The following is an 18,646-nucleotide window of genomic DNA, read 5'->3' on the forward strand; positions in this document are numbered from 1 at the left end:
CAGTGGCTAGGCAAGAAATAGGCCAAGGAAATGACCAAAATATGGCCAAAATTGGCCAATCCAGTTGTCCACCAGTCGATTCAAGAAGGGCTCTTTTGCTACATACCCAGCAAGCAATTGGTTCCATGTCAGCATATGAGAACCAAGTGATGATTGATGACTTAATGGCTTTGTTTGAGAAAGCCAACATCAAGCCTAATCAATCAAGAAAGATTGGAGAGAAACCACAAGGGAAAAGAGCACAACCTAAGCCCCAAATGGCCTCTCAATAGCATGAAAAAGTAAGTGAACCCGTATCATTTTATAGACCTCCCACACTCCAAGAGAGATATGAGGAGGGAATGAACATAAATCCAATGTTTGAGAGGGAACCTTCCATATATCATACAAATCCAATGTTTAATTACAATGTAAATAATATGGGAATGAGACCTGGGGGGCAACTAAGGCCACAAATGTATGATAATCTTGCATTTGAAGGGCCTGGTTATTAGGTTATGGCAGAACAAAGAAATAGGCCATTTAATCAAGTAAGGCCTCAAGATGCAAGGGATTATACCATACCTTAGCCGTATTTTGAACCCTACATGATGCATCCAAGGCCTAAAGGGCCTAGTCCTCCTAATCGTTACTTCCAACCGGAGGTTGAAAGAGGAGGGAAGCAACAGCAACACTTAGAGCCTCAAGTTAATAGACAACAAATAATGAACATCATACAGGAAATGTATGGTCCAGGCTTAAGTAGGCCAGATAGACCAATGTTTAGGAGTCCTTACCCTCCATGGATGGAAACAATTCCCATTCCAAGGAATTACAGAATTACTGAGTTTACTTTATTCACAGGAGAGGAAAGACAATCAACCATAAAACATGTGGGCAGATTCATACCCCAGTGTGGAGAACCTGGTTATGATGATAATTTAAAGTTAAAGCTCTTTCCTCATTCTTTGTTGAAAGTGGCATTTACTTGGTTTATTAACTTGCCAGAGAACTCTATTCACACTTGGCAAGACATGGAAAATCAGTTTCATGCTCAGTTCTTTAGAATTGAACCTGAAGTGACAATGGTGGACTTGTCAAAATTTAAACAAAGACAAGGAGAAAGTACAAAACAGTACATCGACAGGTTTAAAAAAGCAAAAAACCGTTGTCATGTATACATGCCTGAAATAGAAATAATAAGATTAGCTCAAAATGGTTTAGATTTTGAGCGTAGGAAAAAATTTGAAGGCATGATGTTTAGGGATTTATTCGAGTTGTCTTCAAGGGCAACTAGTTATGAGGCCATTCTCAGAGAAGAACAACATAGAAATGCAGCTTCATTAGGCACTTATTATCAAGAAGTTGAATTTGACATGGAAGTTGACATAGATGTTGCCCAAGTAATAGGTAAAAAACCTGTGGTTTGTGAGACATTAAGAAAAACAGACCAACTTGTAGGCATGCCAGCAACACAACCAGCCAAAAAAAATATGGCTATATCACATAGACAATATTCTTTTGATTTGTCTAAAGCAGATGCATTGTTTGATGAGTTGCTAACAAATAAGTTTTTAACTTTAACTCCAGGCCATAACATTCCTAAAGAAAGGGACATAGTTGGCAAGGAATATTGCAAATGACATAATTCTTTCAGACATTCTACTAATAACTATGTTACATTTCGCAATTGTGTGCAGGATTTAATTCAGAAAGTAAAGTTAAAATATGCCGAGAAAGATAAAGGTGTAATGGAAGTTGACAGTGATCCATTTCCTAGTGTGGTGGAAATCAATATGGTGGTTACTGATCAGAAGAAAAAAGGGAAAAATCCTGGAGTTTTGTTGGTGGAGTTGGAAAAACTTCACAAGGAAAGGATGGAGAAATGGCAAAAGAAGCAAAAGGAAAAAGAGTTCAAAAAGAACCAACTGAGAGTTTTATCTGTTTCAAATGTGGTTTTGAGAAAGAAAAAACTAAGGCCATTGTGATTAATGGGATTTAACAAATTGGAAAAGATGTTGGCTTGAGGTTTAATACTATGGGAAGTAGAGATTTACAAATTTTTGATAACGATTGTTTGTTCTATGATGGAACAGATCCTGGAATTTTTGGACCTGCAAAGGACTATGGTAAGGATGATGCTCCATTCTTATTCCAGGGAGACCTGTTCATCTATGCTTGGTTAGAGCTCGGAATGTGAGGACTATGCTCAATCAACATAAGGGTTCTAAGCCTTATGGAAACCCAAAGGTTCTGACTAGGCCATATAATGGCCATCAGTAGCAATTTGGTGCATCACATAGTGGCCATCAACAACTTGGAAGGCCATATGGAGGGCATCAACAATTGGCAAGACCATCTGGAGGATATCAGCAGCAACATCATGACCCAAGAGTAAGGCCAGAAATACAACTAGTCCAGCCGAGAATGGTGAAACCTCCAATACCATCCCATTTGGGATGGCAGGGAGTGTCACATCCAAATTTTTCCATGAGTGGTTGGAGACCAATGGGTGAAACAAGAACTCAGAAAATGAGAGAGCAAAGAAGGTTTCATGCTATGATGTCCACTGCTGCAGGGGATAAACCATCTGGAAAACAAGATTTAGTGTGGACAAGGGAAGGATTGGTTCCTGCAGTTCTTGCTGCTAAAGGAAAAGAGGCGAAAGGGTTAACTTCTAAGACTCATCCAGTGCAACCAGTTCAGATTTTGAAAAGGAAAATGGGACTAGAAGAGACTAAAGATAGACCTGTGGGTAAGCTTTCAGAGAAGGCTTTGTTAAGACAAAAGCTGAAACAGTTAGAAAAAGATCTAATGTCTGATGAAGAGGATAACAATAACAAAAAAGATGTGGTAATGAAAGATGATCAAGATCAGGAGATAGTCATTGATAACAAGGATGTTAATGAAAGGGTTAAAGAAGATGAGTTGAAATCAAATAGTTCTGGTGGTGACTTTGGAGAAAAGTTGGCTGTCATTCATTTTGGTTCTCTACCACCTTCCAAGGAGTGTAATATGATCATGCCCATCCCACAGAGGTTTCAAGCCAAACCAAACCAGCCAGATAACTTGGCAGGTGATGTTAAAGATTTGACAGAACCAACTGTTCAGATAGCAATAGTTGAGACACAGACCAAGCCATTGAGATCAATCGAGGTCATTAAGTCTGTCGATAGGGAGAAAGTTGTACTTCAAAAGCCAGAAGATAAGCTTATTAAACATCTGAGGCCTCTGCATGTTAAAGCTTTTCGAGATGGGGTACTAGTGGAAAAGGTGTCAGTAGACAATGAGGCTATTGTCAATATTCTCTTATCTAGGACACTGAAAGCTATTGGTAAGTCTGTCGATGTCCTACTTCCTACTGAGGTAAATATAAGTAATTTTTCTGGTGGATCATCTGAGGCTAAAGGAGTAGTAGCTTTACAACTTCAAGTTGGTTCCAGGTTAATGGGAACAACTTCCTTTGTAATAGACTCCACTTGTAATTACAATGTGCTCCTAGGTAGGGATTGGATTCACCTTAATGAGTGTGTACCTTCGTCTCTACACCAAGCATTAATTTTTCTAACTAGTGGTGGTCAGAATAAAAAAGGAATGGAAATCTTCTGGGCTGAAGCAAATCCTTTTGTTGTTGATGTCAACAACATAGAGGCTGTGCTGTATGATGAGGATTTGGGTCCAGTTGTGATTGATAAAGAAGAATTCAAATCACAAGGGAAAGGCTTAACAACTGAAGGGTTCAAGGCCTTCATTGAGGAAGGTTTCAAGCAGATAGGCCAGGAATTAGCCAAACCAAGCCTGATGCAGAAGCAAAAGAGGCTTGTGACAAAGGAAATTGCTGAAGATCCGAGGTGATGCAAGTGCAAGCAATAGACGAAGACAAGCTGGATGAGACAACTGATGTAATTAAATCTACTTTTTCTAGGCTTTTTTTATTTCTTTTTAGAAAGTAAGTTTAGTCCTAAGTGTTTGCCTAATTGTTCTTGGGCAGAATGTGTAATCGACGATAGCCTTCTGAGTTATAAAGAGGTGCAACTGGAATATTTGAAGGCAGCCCCTGCCAAACTTGATGATCTCAAGGTAGACGTGCAGGACCCTTTAGAGGAATATAACTTAGGAAGTAAGGCCTGTAAGAGGCTCATCTATGTAAATGCTAATCTATTTAATGAATGTAAGAGCAAACTAGTTAGTTTGCTTTCTGAGTATGTGGATTGCTTTGCATGGACGTATGAAGAGATGCCTGGATTAGATAGAACATTGGTGGAGCATAGACTCCCAATTAAAGCAAATTTTATTCCTCATAAACAACCTCCAAGAAGGATGACTAATGAAGTTACCTTATTGGTTAAGGAAGAAATCGAAAGGTTACTCAGTGCAGGTTTTATTAGAATAGCCAGGTATGTTGAATGACTGTCTAATATTGTCTCTGTAATGAAGAAAAATGGTAAGTTAAGAGTGTGTATAGATTTTAGAAATTTGAATCTAGCAACTCCTAAAGATGAATTTCCTATGCCAGTGGCTGATCTGTTAGTTGATTCAGCAGCCAAGAGGAAGGTTTTGTCTTTTATGGATGGACATGCTGGGTATAATCAGATCTTTATTAACCCAGAGGAGACACAAAAGACAGTATTTAGATGTCTTGGTGCCTTAGGGACATTTGAATAAGTAGTCATGCCTTTTGGATTAAAGAATGCATGAGCAACTTATTAAAAGGCAATGAACTTCATTTTCCATGATTTGATTGGAAAATATTTAAAAGTTTATATAGATGATGTAGCCATCAAATCTGACAGTTTTGGTGAGCATCTAGAACATTTGCAGCGGACATTTCAAAGAATGAGGACATACAAACTCAAAATGAACCCTTTAAAGTGTGCATTTGGAGTATCTGCTGAAAATTTCTTAGGCTTTTTAGTACATCACAAAGGAATAGAAGTGGATGCTAATAAAGCCAAAGCCATTTTGGGGGCAAGACCTCCAGCCAACAAGAAAGAGTTGCAAAGTTTTCTTGGAAAAGTAAATGTTTTGAGGAGATTCATAGCTAATTTGGCCAAGAAAGCTTTAGCATTCTCTCCTTTAGTGAAAATTAAGTCAGACCACGAGTTTAAGTGGGAAGTGTGCCATCAAGAAGCTTTTGACTTGCTCAAAAAATACTTGATAAATCCTCTAGTGCTTATGCCACCAGTGGCAGGAAAGCCTTTGAAATTGTATATATCAGCTTCTGACCTGTCGATTGGTTGCTTATTGGCTCAAGAGAATGATATAGGCCATGAACAAGCTATTTACTACCCAAGTAGAAGGTTAAATGATGCTGGAACTAGATATAATTCTGTTGAGAAATTGTGTCTGACACTTTATTTTGCAGCCATTAAATTGAGGCATTATTTACTGCCAACAGAAGTATTTGTGATAGCACAGACAGATGTTAGTAAATATATGTTGTCTAAACCAATTTTAAGGGGGAGACAGGGTAAATGGATAGTATCATTAATGGAGTATTGTCTCAAGTATGTGCCATAAAAAGCAGTCAATGGGCAAGCTTTGGCTGATTTCTTGATGAAACATCCTGACACTTCTGTCGATTTAGACCTATATGAGGTCAATTTGGTGGAAAGTGAACCATGGAAATCGATGTTTGATGGTTCAAAAACAGATGAAGGAGTTGGAGCAGGTATTGTGTTGATTGCACTAAATAAGCAAATGTATCAATTCGCATATCAGTTGGAAGCACAACATGTACAGTCTTGTAATCAATGAAGCCTTGATAATTGGCCTAGAATTAGCCATAGAGTTCAGGATTAGAAGCCTCCTGGTTTTTGGAGATTCCCAATTAGTCATTAAACAACTTTTGGGAGAATTTAAATGTGTCAGTGGTGCTCTGGAAGAGTATTTAACTGAGGTCAAATGGTTAACTAGTTTCTTTGACCATATCACATTCACACATAGGTTTAGACTGGAGAATAAAGAGGCTAATGAAATGGCTCAAGCAGCTTCTGGACTAAAAATACCTAAAGGAGCTCAGGAAAGGGTGATTTGAATTCAGAAAAGAAACTTTTTTGCACTTAAAAATAGGTGTAGGAACTTCCTACCTATTCTCACTTTGGATGTGACAGAAGAAGATTGAAGATTCCCTTTAATAAAGTACCTATCGAATCCTAATGAAAAAGGTAATAAGCAGGTGAGGTTTCAAGCCTTAAACTATGTTTTCATGGGAGATGATTTGTTTAGGAAAGCTCATGATGGTTTGACTCTACTTTGTATTGGTAAATTAGACCAAATGAAAGCTATGGCTGAAGCACATGACGGAATTTGTGGGGCCCATCAAGTTGGTGATAAAATGAGATGGCTGATTAACAGGTATGGATATTTTTGGCCATCCATTAGAAAAGATTGCATAATGTATGCAAAAGGATGTCAGAGTTACCAGAAGCATGGCAATATTCAAAGGGTGCCAGCTACCAGCCTGCATTCAGTGGTTAAACCTTGGCCTTTTAAAGGATGGGTAATGGATTTAATTGGGCAAATTTTCCCAGTATCTTCTAAAGCACATTCTTACTTATTGGTAGCCACTGACTATTTTACTAAATGGGTAGAGGCAATACCTTTAAAAGTGGTAACCCAGGTCCAAGTTATTGAATTCTTGAAAAAGAATTTGATACATAGGTTTGGTTTACCCCAATCTATCACTGTCGATCAAGGTATAGTGATCAATAGGGATGAAATTAAAGAGTTTGCCAAAGAATATGGCATTCAGATATTAAACTCTTCACCATATTATGCCCCAGGCAAATGGACAAGCTGAGGCAACAAACAAGGTTGTCAAAAATACTTTAGAGAAAATGATTGAAGGCAATCCTAGAGATTGACATAATCTCTTGTCAGAAGTACTTTGGGCTTATAGAAATTCCAAAAGGAATAGTACAGGTACAACTCCATATGAGTTAGTTTATGGGCATGATGCTGTATTACCTTTGGAAGTGACAGTAAGATCCAATCGACTGGCCAAGCATTTGGATATTCCTATGGATGAATATTTAGAGGCACTATCAATTGAGTTGCAGGATTTAGAAGGAAAAAGAATTGTGGCCTTCAATCATTTGGTGGCTCAGAAAAAGAAAGTTGAAAGAAGTTATAACAAGAAAGTTAAGAGTAAATTATTTTCTGAAGGAGAATTAGTGTGGAAAACCATTTTGCCAGTTGGATTTAAAAGCCCAGAATATGGTAAATGGTCTCCAAATTGGGAGGAACCATTTAAAATACATAAAGTTCTTAGAGGCGGAGCCTATTATCTTGCTTCTTTAGAAGGTGAGCCACACATAAGGATAATTAATGGCAAGTATTTAAAGAAGTATTATCCAACCATGTGGGAATGCATGAGTTTGTACACATGAAAACAAAGGTAGGTGATAGAAAAGTAAAGCCAAAACAAATGCAATAAGTATTTTCATTAAACTTGTATCAAAAATACAGAAGGGCAAATAATGAAATTTTTTGTTTTTTACATTTGGCTCAATCCCTTTGGAAATACATTGAAAGTCTGATCCAAGCTTGAAGAGCAGTCTGATGCTTTAGCTTATTTTGCCTTAGCTTGGTTTGGGTTTGCTTGAAAGCCAATGGATCACTTTTTGCTTGAGCAAGAAGGTTTGGAATTTGCTAAGAAAGGTTGACTTGCTCTTGTTCAATGGCAGCTTTCTGAGCTCTCACATGGGCCAGTTGAGTTTCTAGCTGAGCTTCTTCTGCTGTAATAGTGTTAAATAAGCAATGAGAGATTGTGATCTAGCAGATGCTTCAGTTAGAGCATGCATTGCTTTCCTCACTTGCTCAGCTTGATACTCAATAGTTTTTGGCTCAATTTGAAATTCATTGATAGCCAGTAAATACTGAGGAAACTCTAAAATGAAGGATTGAAAGATTTGCACTTGGTCTGGATCAAAAAGTTGAGGAATCAGTGGTAAAACGGCTCTCAAACAGTCAATCAAACTTGGAGTTTGAGAGAGAGCCAAGGCATCTAGTGGCTGACCAAGTAAATTAAAAAATTGTTCAATAAGTCCTTGTTCTTCATTGGATAGTTGCTTCAATTTTTCTTCAACAGTCAAATTGACAACAGTTTCTTAAACAACAGAAATCCCCAAGAGTAAGTCTTGAATAGAGGAAAAGGAGGTAACTGCAGGCTGTAGTTATAAAAAGTAAAGTTAACAAATGAAGAACAATGACTATGGAAAATTATATGTGAGATTATTACCTTTGTGACAATGTAAGGTGAGGTAGAAGTACCCAAGATCTCTCTTGAAGGACTTTGAACTGGTGTGGTCTGCACCCCTATGTTAGTAGTGTCAATGATGTTTGAAAAGGCATCTCAGTCTTGCATAAGAGAATGAAAGGGGATTATTTTTGAAACCATACACATTTAAGTATGTATAGAAAATAAGAACAAGGTGTATAGGTGAGAAAATATTACCTATGTTGGAAGTGACTGAGTAATGGAAGTGATGATAGTTGGTTGAGGAATTCTCATATCACTTGAGGTTGATTCATCATCTAAAACCTCAGTGTCAGCTCTGTCAACTCCATTTAGAAGGTTGTCATCTAGCTCAAAAACATGCTCATGGACAGGAGAACTTCTGTCGATAGGAGATGTTTGACTGTCAGAATTAGTGGGTAAGTCAATTGGAGCTTCTCTGACAGGGTCTGAGTTAACTGGATCTTCTTGAGCATGTTCATGGATGGTTGATTCTTTTGGAGAAGAGGCCACACTAGGAAAAGTGATGACTTCATCAGTTCCATCTGGCACCCCTATCAAAGGGAAGGCCATTAGGTCTTCTAAAGCCACTTCTTGGGGAATTTCAAACAAAATTTGAGCCAGTTCAGGAGCCAAGTTTCTTAAAATGGCTCTTCGTTGGTTAATTTGTTCTTTCTCAATGGGGTTTGGTTGAGACTCTGGCAATTCAGTTTGGCTTTCAGGAGGACTAACTTGTGCCTCAGCTAGTTCTTCATTCTCAGGAAGAGGAGGAGGCAGGTTGGTATGAGTTTCAGGTATATCTCCATGAGAAGAAGAAGAGGTGGTCAAAGAAACGAGTCTTCTCTTTTTGTGTGACTTAAGATATGTCTGAAAAAGAAAGAAGAAAATGTTAGACAAGCAAAAGTAAAATAGAATGTCATGTTTAAAATGGTAACAAAATTGACAGATTGAGTAAGATTCATACTATTATGGAACGAGAAGATGAACTACTGGAAGAAGAAGAAGCCGGTGCAGCAAGAGCTTGTGAAAGAACTGGTTGTCCTTGTTTTCTTTTAGGTCTTCTTACAAGTGCTGCACCACTGGAAGATGAAGAAGTTGGTACAGCCAGAGATGGTGGATGAACTGGTTCCTCTTGTCTTCTTTTAGATCTCCTCTCACGTATTGCATCACCTTCTGATGTTGGTTGAGAAATACACCTTCTGGTTGTGGTTGAGATGCAAAGAATTTTTGAAGTTCTTCTTCTCTAGTCACGCTTTGTTCAGTCTCCACACCTAGGTTGTAAGGTGTGACCCTTATGTTTTCTTTTCTGGATAGTGGAAGTAGGCATTTCTATAGCCAAAGGGATGGCTTTGACTGAGGACTCAGATGCATATATGTAGAAAAGATATATGTTGTTATACACCCATAAAACTTTAACAAGAAATATAAAGTAAGAAAGAGGTAGTTGTTTACCAATGCTTATGGTTGCTCCTTTTTTATGGTCAGGATGCACATTCCAGAGGCATACTTGAGTTTCTTTATTAAAGATTACTGCATACATAAGAAGCCACCAGTCTCTGAATCTTGTGGAGAGAAAAGGTGTGATTTTGCAGTAGTAGAAGCTGAATTGATCAAACAGTTCTTGATTGTGGACTAGAAGAGCCTCCACAACTATTTGATGTTTGAATTGAATTCTGGCTCCAACTTGCTCGTGAATAATGGGATGAAAGTATGGGCAAGGAACAGTTTGATAGAGGCCCATTTGCCTAGCCCATTGACAGGGATTATAACTTTCAAAACTACAGTTAGAAATTCTGTTAGTTAAAAGGGATCCTCTCACTAAAATGTATCTTGGAGTAAGGATCTGGGCCCAAAAATGCTTTTGTTGTTGTCTCAATTCATCACCCAATACAGAAGGATCATCATGGACATAGGTGAGTCTAGATAAGGTATAGTGGAGTTGGTGAAAAGGGATAAAAAGCAAAGGATCTCTGTCGATTGGTAGTTCATAAAGAAAAGTGAACACCTTAGTGAAAGAATTAGAGGTGGTTGGTCTGAAGGAAAGAAAGAATTCAGCATAACTCTGGCATGTGGGAAGAATTAGAGTCTGAGTGGTAGGTCTGATTTCAGGAAAATAAGCATACAACCATGCTTGAAAAAGCCAAAAAGGACTACCATCATTATGATCAATTTCTTTGTCCACTAAAGAAAAGAGACCTCTGTATAAAGTGCCTAGTAAAAAGGGTGCAAGAGCCAATTCTATACCCTCCTGAATGCAAGTGGCTAATGCTAGGTATTCTTTAGTGATTTTCAAACCAGGAACACAAAAAAAGTGTTGGAAAAGCCATAGTAAATAAAAGGCTGTTCTCTCCTCATCTATGGGTTCACTGCCAAATTTTTGGTACTTTTTTTTGAAATTTCCCATAACAGAGGGTAGTGTCCAATTTAATAGGTGTTTTGGGGGTTAAAAGGGCATTGATGTGTTGACCAGTCAAACGGACAACATCAAGAATAGAAGGTGACATTATACCTGTAGACACCCCATTTTTGACCGTCCTCAAGACTTGGACGTCACCGCTTGAACACTCGGTGATCATCCATGTTTGTGTTCGTCTTGAGTTCCCGGAGGTCTCGGCCACGCGCCTTGCCTCAGGATCTCTCGACTCGACTGTTTTGTGTCTGGTTTTGCACCAAACACTTGTGTTTTGCCTTGGAGGGGTAGGGAATGGCTTGTGAGCCATCCCCACACTCCACCAGCCATGGCTTGAGGCCACCGGCTGTGTTTTGTTGCCACCGGCCAAATGTTTGGCCGGTCGGCACTGTAGATGGCCGGCCGGCTATCTTTTTTTGATCAATTGCATTTTTGGCCGGCCGACTACTGTGCATCTGCTTTTGTAGATATTTTTGTGCAGCTGGCATACACTTTCACCCCCTCCATACACGTGTATGGAGGGATTGCCCTCTTGTTAGCTTCCTTTGGAAGCTTTACAAGACCATTGGTCTACAAAAGAGAGGCTCTTCTCTTTTGTTGAGAGGTTAGACAATTTAGACAGCATTTTCAGAGGGTCTTGAGTTTTAGGGTTAGGGTTCATATATCCTCCATCTCTATATCTCTCTCTCTCTTGTGTTTTGTGTGTGTTTTGTCTTAGTTTTGCACACAAACACCCACCATCACACCTTTTCTTGGAGTTGAGGCCCTTGAGGGTTGTTTTTGGAGTCGTGGAGCTGGTTTGAGCTTGAAGAACCAACTGGTTCACCATTGGTGAAGAGGGTCTACAAGGGTAAGACTTTTGTCCCTTTTTTCCTCATTTTTGCATAGCTTATTTACCTATCTTGCATCTGTTTTTGAGCTTAGTGTAACATATAAAAGTTCTGATTTTTAGTGCTCTAAATAGTTTGTTAAGGGTGTTTTAAGCTGGGGTTGTTTGACCCCTCTTAAGGCTTGTTTGGCCCTTGTTTTGTGCCATTTCGGTTGAGCTCCGGGACCACTGTGTTTGGGCCTCCTCACCACTGAAATCTTGAGGGATTTCAGAGGTGAGGATGGTGCCTTGAAGTCCTAGGAAGGAGAGGGCCACGCCCTCTCCTTGTTGTCCTTGAAAAGGGCCATTTTTGCCTCTTGAGGGAACATCTAGTCTAAGTGTGTGTTGGCCATGCCTTAGCTGATTTTCATTCTTATTATGTCATAAAATGCCTCTATTTTTAGTTGGTTTTGGTACACCATGCTTGCTTAGCATACATGCCTTGTAATGCCATATTGTAGCCTTAACATGCATCTAGGTTTTAACCCTTGTTCAAGCATGCTTTTGGCCTAGCTTTGTGAAGATTTTGTACTTGTTTTGCCATGTTTGAGGTCTGTTTTTGGTTGTTTTGGTCAACCATAACATGTATTGCATAGCTCCTTTGCATTGTTAGCTTGTAGGCTTTAAGTATGTGAAGTGTTGAGCATGCATTGTTTGATTTATTTCAGTGGTTTGGCACCACTTATAGCATCATTTCAGTCCTTATAGCATGCTTGTATGCTTGCATTTGATGCCCCTTTAATGCTTTAAAAGGCTTGTGTCTTATGCTCCTTGTTTGTACCATTGTGCATGCCTCTAAGATTAGGTCATTTAGATGCCATCTAAGTGGTTTTTGGGGCTCACTTTGGCATGATTTGGGACTGTTTTGGTCCACTTTGGTCATTTTCTTCATGTGTCATTTAACCATAGTTTAAGTCCTTGGGCTTGGTTGCATGCCTTGCTTGCATTGGTAGTTGGATTTGGTATCATCTTAAGATGACTTTCAGAGTTTGATGTGCATGCCATTTGTCCATGATTATCCTCTTTTAAGTGTGCTTAAAAGATGTTCTTTAATGCTTAAGTGTTGGGCCATTTTTGCATGCATTGTTTGTGTGTGTATTTGCCTCAATTCCATAGCATTTTGGCTTCCTACTTAGACATGGCCGAGGCTTGTCTATATTGGTCTAAGTCCACCTTTCGCATGTTGTTCAAATGTGATCACACTGCTACATGCTTGCATGCTTCGGTTGCATAATGTTTGCATGCTCATTACTTGCATTGTTGACACATTCTTAGCTATATTGCATTTTGTTGCATGCTTCCCCCATGTTCATGTTTGCATGCTTGCCCTCATGTTCATATAGCATACTAGTTTGCATGCCTAGGTTGCATTCCATCTAGCATGCATGCCTTGTCCCTTGATCTAGTGATAGGGATTGGGCCTTAGTTTGTTTATGTGCATTGCATTTCATTTGAAATCGAAATGCACACTTGATTCTTTGGGCCATCATGCATGGAAATGCGCGATTGGTGGTCCGAGAATCGAGGCCCATCCTCCTTTGAGTCATACATATGATAAGGAGTGTGGTTGGTGCATACATTGCTTGAAATGCATTGCCATGCCAAGTTCTGCCCTCTGCTGCTGTCAGCTGCAGGTTTCAGTAGGAAGAATTGGCCGGCCGGCAGTGTTGGGTGCCGACCGGCAAAACATGTTTGGCCGAGAGCACAATATTTAGCCGGTGACCATTCTTCATGGCCGGTAGTATATTCTTTCAGCCGGTGGTGCTCCACAGAACTCAGAGAAGCAACCCTGGGACTTGTGCAGTCTACAGAGAAGTAGAACAGTCAAAGCAGAGGCAGCTTGTGCATGGCAGTGACATCCAAGCGGAGTCGAGCGCGCATCGCATTGGGCCCTCTTCCCGAGGCTGTTTACTGCTTTCTTAGCTTAATTAATTTGTTAATTAATTAATTGGTCTGTAATATTTAATTAGCTTGTAGGTTAATTAACTTGTATTATTCTTTCGGTCCCTCTGAGCGAGGGCAAATCTGTAATAAGTGTGGGTGCGTGTGTGCATGTCTTCCAATCCCCACTTCTTTCTCCCTTTTACTTACCTGCTTTTGATGGTTAGTATTAGGACATGTTTATTTTAGCATACAGTATGATAGCATGCGTGCATCATTCATTAGTCTTGCATGCACCAGGCTCGGTACATCATACTAACTGCATAAGTATTTCAAATCTAACTTGAATACATGCTACTTGTGCATTTTCACATATCATTTATAGACTAGCCGAGCCTACTCTAGTGACATTCTGTATGCGTTGCATTAGCCACTTAACATGGACTTGGATCATGCATTGATTGCTAACATGTTTTTGTTTTGGCTCGGAGTACTAGGTAAGCATTTATGCTTTAGCATACCGCATGCGTGTGAGTGTTGCCATAATAGCATGATTACCATGAGGCTAGATGCTTATGTGATATAAACTGCTTGAATGCCTGTGGGTGAAGGTCAGATTGTTTGAGTTGGAACAACTCGTTGAAGTCCGTGCTTTAGCCTACTTGCGAGTAGCAAATTTCAAACTGTTTTTCAAACAAACGGATATGCAATGCTTCGTTCCAATTCAGGCGATTTGGTCTATACTTGTTTGTTGTGCACATAACGTAGTAATTCTAGGCTAATAACCGGAATAAGAACACATAACGTTTTAAAAATCGGATATCACGGTTAGTAGAGGCCGATCTTCAGATCGGGCGAGAGGGGGTGCTCATAGCTGACCTTCCCCAATCGTACCCAAGCTCCCGAGCTGAGGCAACTTTGGTGATGACGGACACGTGGCCTTTAGCACCGAGTCAGGGTTTCCTAAATTCCCTCATAAAAAATATTTAGATGGCGACTCTGTATCTGGCAAAGCAGTCCATGTTTGGCACTTCTTTTCAAAAATCTGTTTCTCAAAATGATTTGCCGGATTTGGACTCTTTGGTTCAGATTAAGAACCGTGACAATTTGAGAGTCCTGAACTATAGTGAACCCAAAACGAACAGAACCGGAGGGGGGAGGAGGGATTCCCTCCCGGGGCGTTCGGGGACGTCTACAATACCACATTTTAGAATGAGAGAATTGCATGATGAAGACCAAAAGCATGTAGCAGCACCAATGGCCCATTTGTCCATATCTAGAGAGAAAGTTGATAACCTGATGGCATCGTAAATACCCAAAGCTCTCCAGAGGTCTATGTCATATATCATCATTCGTTGAACCCATTGTTTTCGGTCCGAATTGGGTTTTTGCCATGTGCGTAGAGGATTAGGGCTGGGATCCCAATGTTTCCATGACAACTCTGCTTTGTTGAAGAGTAGTGTTTCAATGTCTACAATAGGATAGTGCTGGGTAAGTTCATCAGGAATGGTTATATTGAAAGTAGGGCCTAGTTCTCCTTCTCTAGGGTTGCCATGGCGTGGGATAATTCAGTTGTTAAAGATGTTTTGACGCAGTAGCTGTTGAAAATTGATTGGAAAACGTTGGACAGATGATGGCTCAGTTTGTTTCTTTCCTTTGACCTAATCTCGTTTGAGCGCCATTAGAGAGTGTGAGTAGAAGGGTTTTTTCGAAGTCAGAAGCAAATAGTAGAAAAAGATAGAGAATGGTGGAATGATGATTTGAATTCTGGGATTCAAATAGCTTGTGGTGGGCCCTCAGGTTTAAAATTTGGGCTTTATTTGATAGTTTGAGCAATTGGGCTTACTCGGAGTTCTTGAAAGTTATGTTAGATTAATTTTTAACATTTAACATTTGGGCCTTATGACAAATTGTAGATAAACAGCCCAAATATGCAAATGTCCAACTTTATTTCTTTTAGGTAATCATTCAAGGCAAAAAACTCCTTTTTTCTTTTTGTCTTGAATGAGGGGGGCATTGTTAACACTAAAAATTGTATATTCTCTGTCGATTGTATGTAACAAATGCAGAGAATTGGTCCAACGGATGCTAGGTTTAAAGACCATGAGTTTCAAGAAGTTTACAAGTGAAAAGCGGGTGAATATGAAGTCTAGAATATAGAGCAAGTGACAAAAAGGAAATAGTCAAAGAGACAGACATGGCAGTTGCAGTTTTCCTGTCGATTCGTCTAGTAGTGAAGTGGAATATGGCCAAACATGGCCCAAACGTCAAGCCATAAAGTTAGCATGCAAGGCATATAGGATACGTGTCGCGTTTCCTATAAGGAGAAAAGCTGTAATAGATAAGCAGTTACTGACAGCTGTAGAGATCATGGGCATTGAAGTGGAGGTAGTTGGCTACATGATGGGAACGTGGCAGTAGAGCAGCAGTGGAGTTTGAAGACTAGCAATATAAAAATTGAAAATTCGAAGTTAGAAAGGATCTTCAAACAAATTTACAACCCTTGTAGCATTAGGAGTAACTTAACTTACCTAGTTCTTACTTAGGAGTAGTTTATCTGTAGTTTAGTTTCTGTAACTCAGAGTTTTCTGTCGATTGTCCTGTACATTGAACTGGAAATTTAGTTTTATTGATTAAATTCCAAGTTTGTTTGTTCAACAATTGATTTTCAATTTATTCCTTCTTGTTTCTTCGCATTACAGCCTCCAAAGAAGTCCTTGAATCCGTCAAGGCATAGAACGTTCAGACCACAATTGCTTGATCTATTGTTGTTTGTGAATTCTGGGTTTTCATCCAAATCACATCTGTCGATTTGGCCCAGACCAGATTTTTTGCTAACACCTTCTTTCTTCTTTTTTTTTTTTTTTTTTTTTTTGAACAGGTTTATGCATATACCTGTCACGTAAGATTTTACTTTCCAAAAGGCCAGAATGTGTGCCTAAGTTGTTTGACAAAATTCCTCTTAAACAACATTGAATTACTTTAATGATACACACAAGCTTTATAATTTCATTTCAATTGGCCCTTTTCTTACAACACCATGATAACAAAATTGATTCAGTTCCCTTGTTTAGCCTCTGGTACTATCAACAACAGTCTTTGGGAACTAGCATTTCCTCTCTTGATCAAATCAAACCAATAGAAAAAATCACTCAAGAAGAAAATCTCTGGTGTGTATAAATGTACAGATTCCCTTTAGTGTTTCACACTATTTTGCTATAAAAATAATATTCTAAATTTAAGAAAATTCATCCCAATTGGGCTCTCTGAATTCAATTAGTAATTTTTCCATCCAAACCAACTATTTGGTGAATAATCTCTTCAGCTTTAGATAGTTTTCACCAATCTTGTCTACTGAAAGAGATAGCAATTTTTATGATTGAACAAATTTTCTCCCCTTAATAGATGTTTTCTTAAAATTGTTCTATTATAATGCACACTTTGTTCTCTTACAATCTTTGTGATTGAACAATTTTTCCATTCAAACTAGGACTGCAAATGAACAGAGCCGTTCATGAACAAGCTCGAGCTCGGCTCGGTAAGAGCTTGTTCGAACTCGGTTCGTTAATTTTTTTTGCCGTTCGAGCTCGAGCTCGTTAAATTTTTAATAAACAAGCCCAAATATTCTAAAGCTCGACTCGTAAGCTTGGCTCGTTAGTTGGCTCGTTCAATATTTATTATTTATATATTAAATAATATAAAATTATGTATAAAAAATAAGAGAAATATGCTATTTATATATTTAAAAAATATAAATGTAAATAATACTTAACTATAGATAATATATTTATATAATAGTGGTAGTAGATATTATTATTTTAGTAAAATATAGACTTTTTTTTAGTATGTTTATATATATTGTATATATAATTGTATAATCAAAGTTTTAATTATAACTTCAGTCTCACATGCAAGTATGAATTTATAAATTTTTTGGCTCGTTAAGGTTCGTGAACAGGCTCGAGCTTGAGTCAAGCCTAAGCCAACTCGGCTCGAGCTCGGTTCGTTAAATTTTTATTCAGCTCGAGGTCGAGCTCGTTAAAATCTTAATAAACAAGCCCAAACACACCAAAGCTCGGCTCGGCTTGACTCGGCTCGTTTGCCGCCCTAACTATTTGATGAATAATCTCTTCAGCTTTAAAATTGTTCCCTTTCCATATACATTTCCATTAGATCTAAGTTAGAAAGGTCATTCTCTTGACAAACATAAGCAAATAAAACCAAAAACTTATGTAATATATATTAGTATATAAAATAGGACAACTATAGTTCAATGTATATGGCCAAAAATAGTAATCTGTGTGAAGGTGCAAGTATTTTTAAATAGAAAAACATTATTAAAAGAAAAAACTTGCATCCCCTAAGATTTTCTCCTTTTTGAAAAATAAAATAAATATATATGTCTCACCTCCACTTATAAGTAATTTAAATAAGGAGTTGTCTCAATATAATGGGTAAGATGGGAGGGCAACATATAGCACATGCATACTTCCTTTTTCATAAGATGACAATAAGCAGAAAATAGATAGGATTGACGCAATCAATTTATATGTTAATCTAAAAATTTTAATTTATAGTTATTTTACATGAATAATTTTGTCCACATCCCCTATATATTTGATTTTTCATTTTTTTACCTTTCATTTCAAACATTTTTTATTTATATGTTAGGCTAAGTTGGGTTAGGATGAAAATAATAGAAAGTATGAAAAATAATAATAATAATAATAATAATAAATTCCAAATTTGTTGAGCATGAATAGTGGAAGTTATAAGAAATTTAATTTACTTGTACAACTCACGATAACATGGTAACTAAAATCTCAATTCGTTGGAAAAAAACACAGCAAAATATATGAATAGAAGTGCTAAAAACTTACAATTTTAGATCTTTAAATTCACCTACAATAATGTGACAAGAAAGTTAGACCCTAACATCATTGTGGATATAATAAATTAAAAATTAACACTTATCATATCATATTATTGTAGGAAAATTGTATAAACTTTTGAAGAATGTTAAACATTTTCTATACACGAATGTTTACATTTATTATAAAAGTAGTTTATAATTAGAATTTCTTTTTTTTTTTTAACAAACCTTTCATTCTAATCAAATTCATATATGAAATATTTATTTCACTTTTTACTATTTTCACTTACTACCATTTTTTTTTATCATTTATTTATTTTTAATCAAACATGTCGTTTCTCATGTGCAACGTACATGCTTTCTATACCAGTAGCTTAAAAACTGTCACGGAAACAC

This window comes from Camellia sinensis, chromosome 14 (genome assembly GCF_055761805.1).
Source record: "Camellia sinensis isolate YWXY chromosome 14, ASM5576180v1, whole genome shotgun sequence".
Lineage (NCBI taxonomy): Eukaryota > Viridiplantae > Streptophyta > Magnoliopsida > Ericales > Theaceae > Camellia > Camellia sinensis.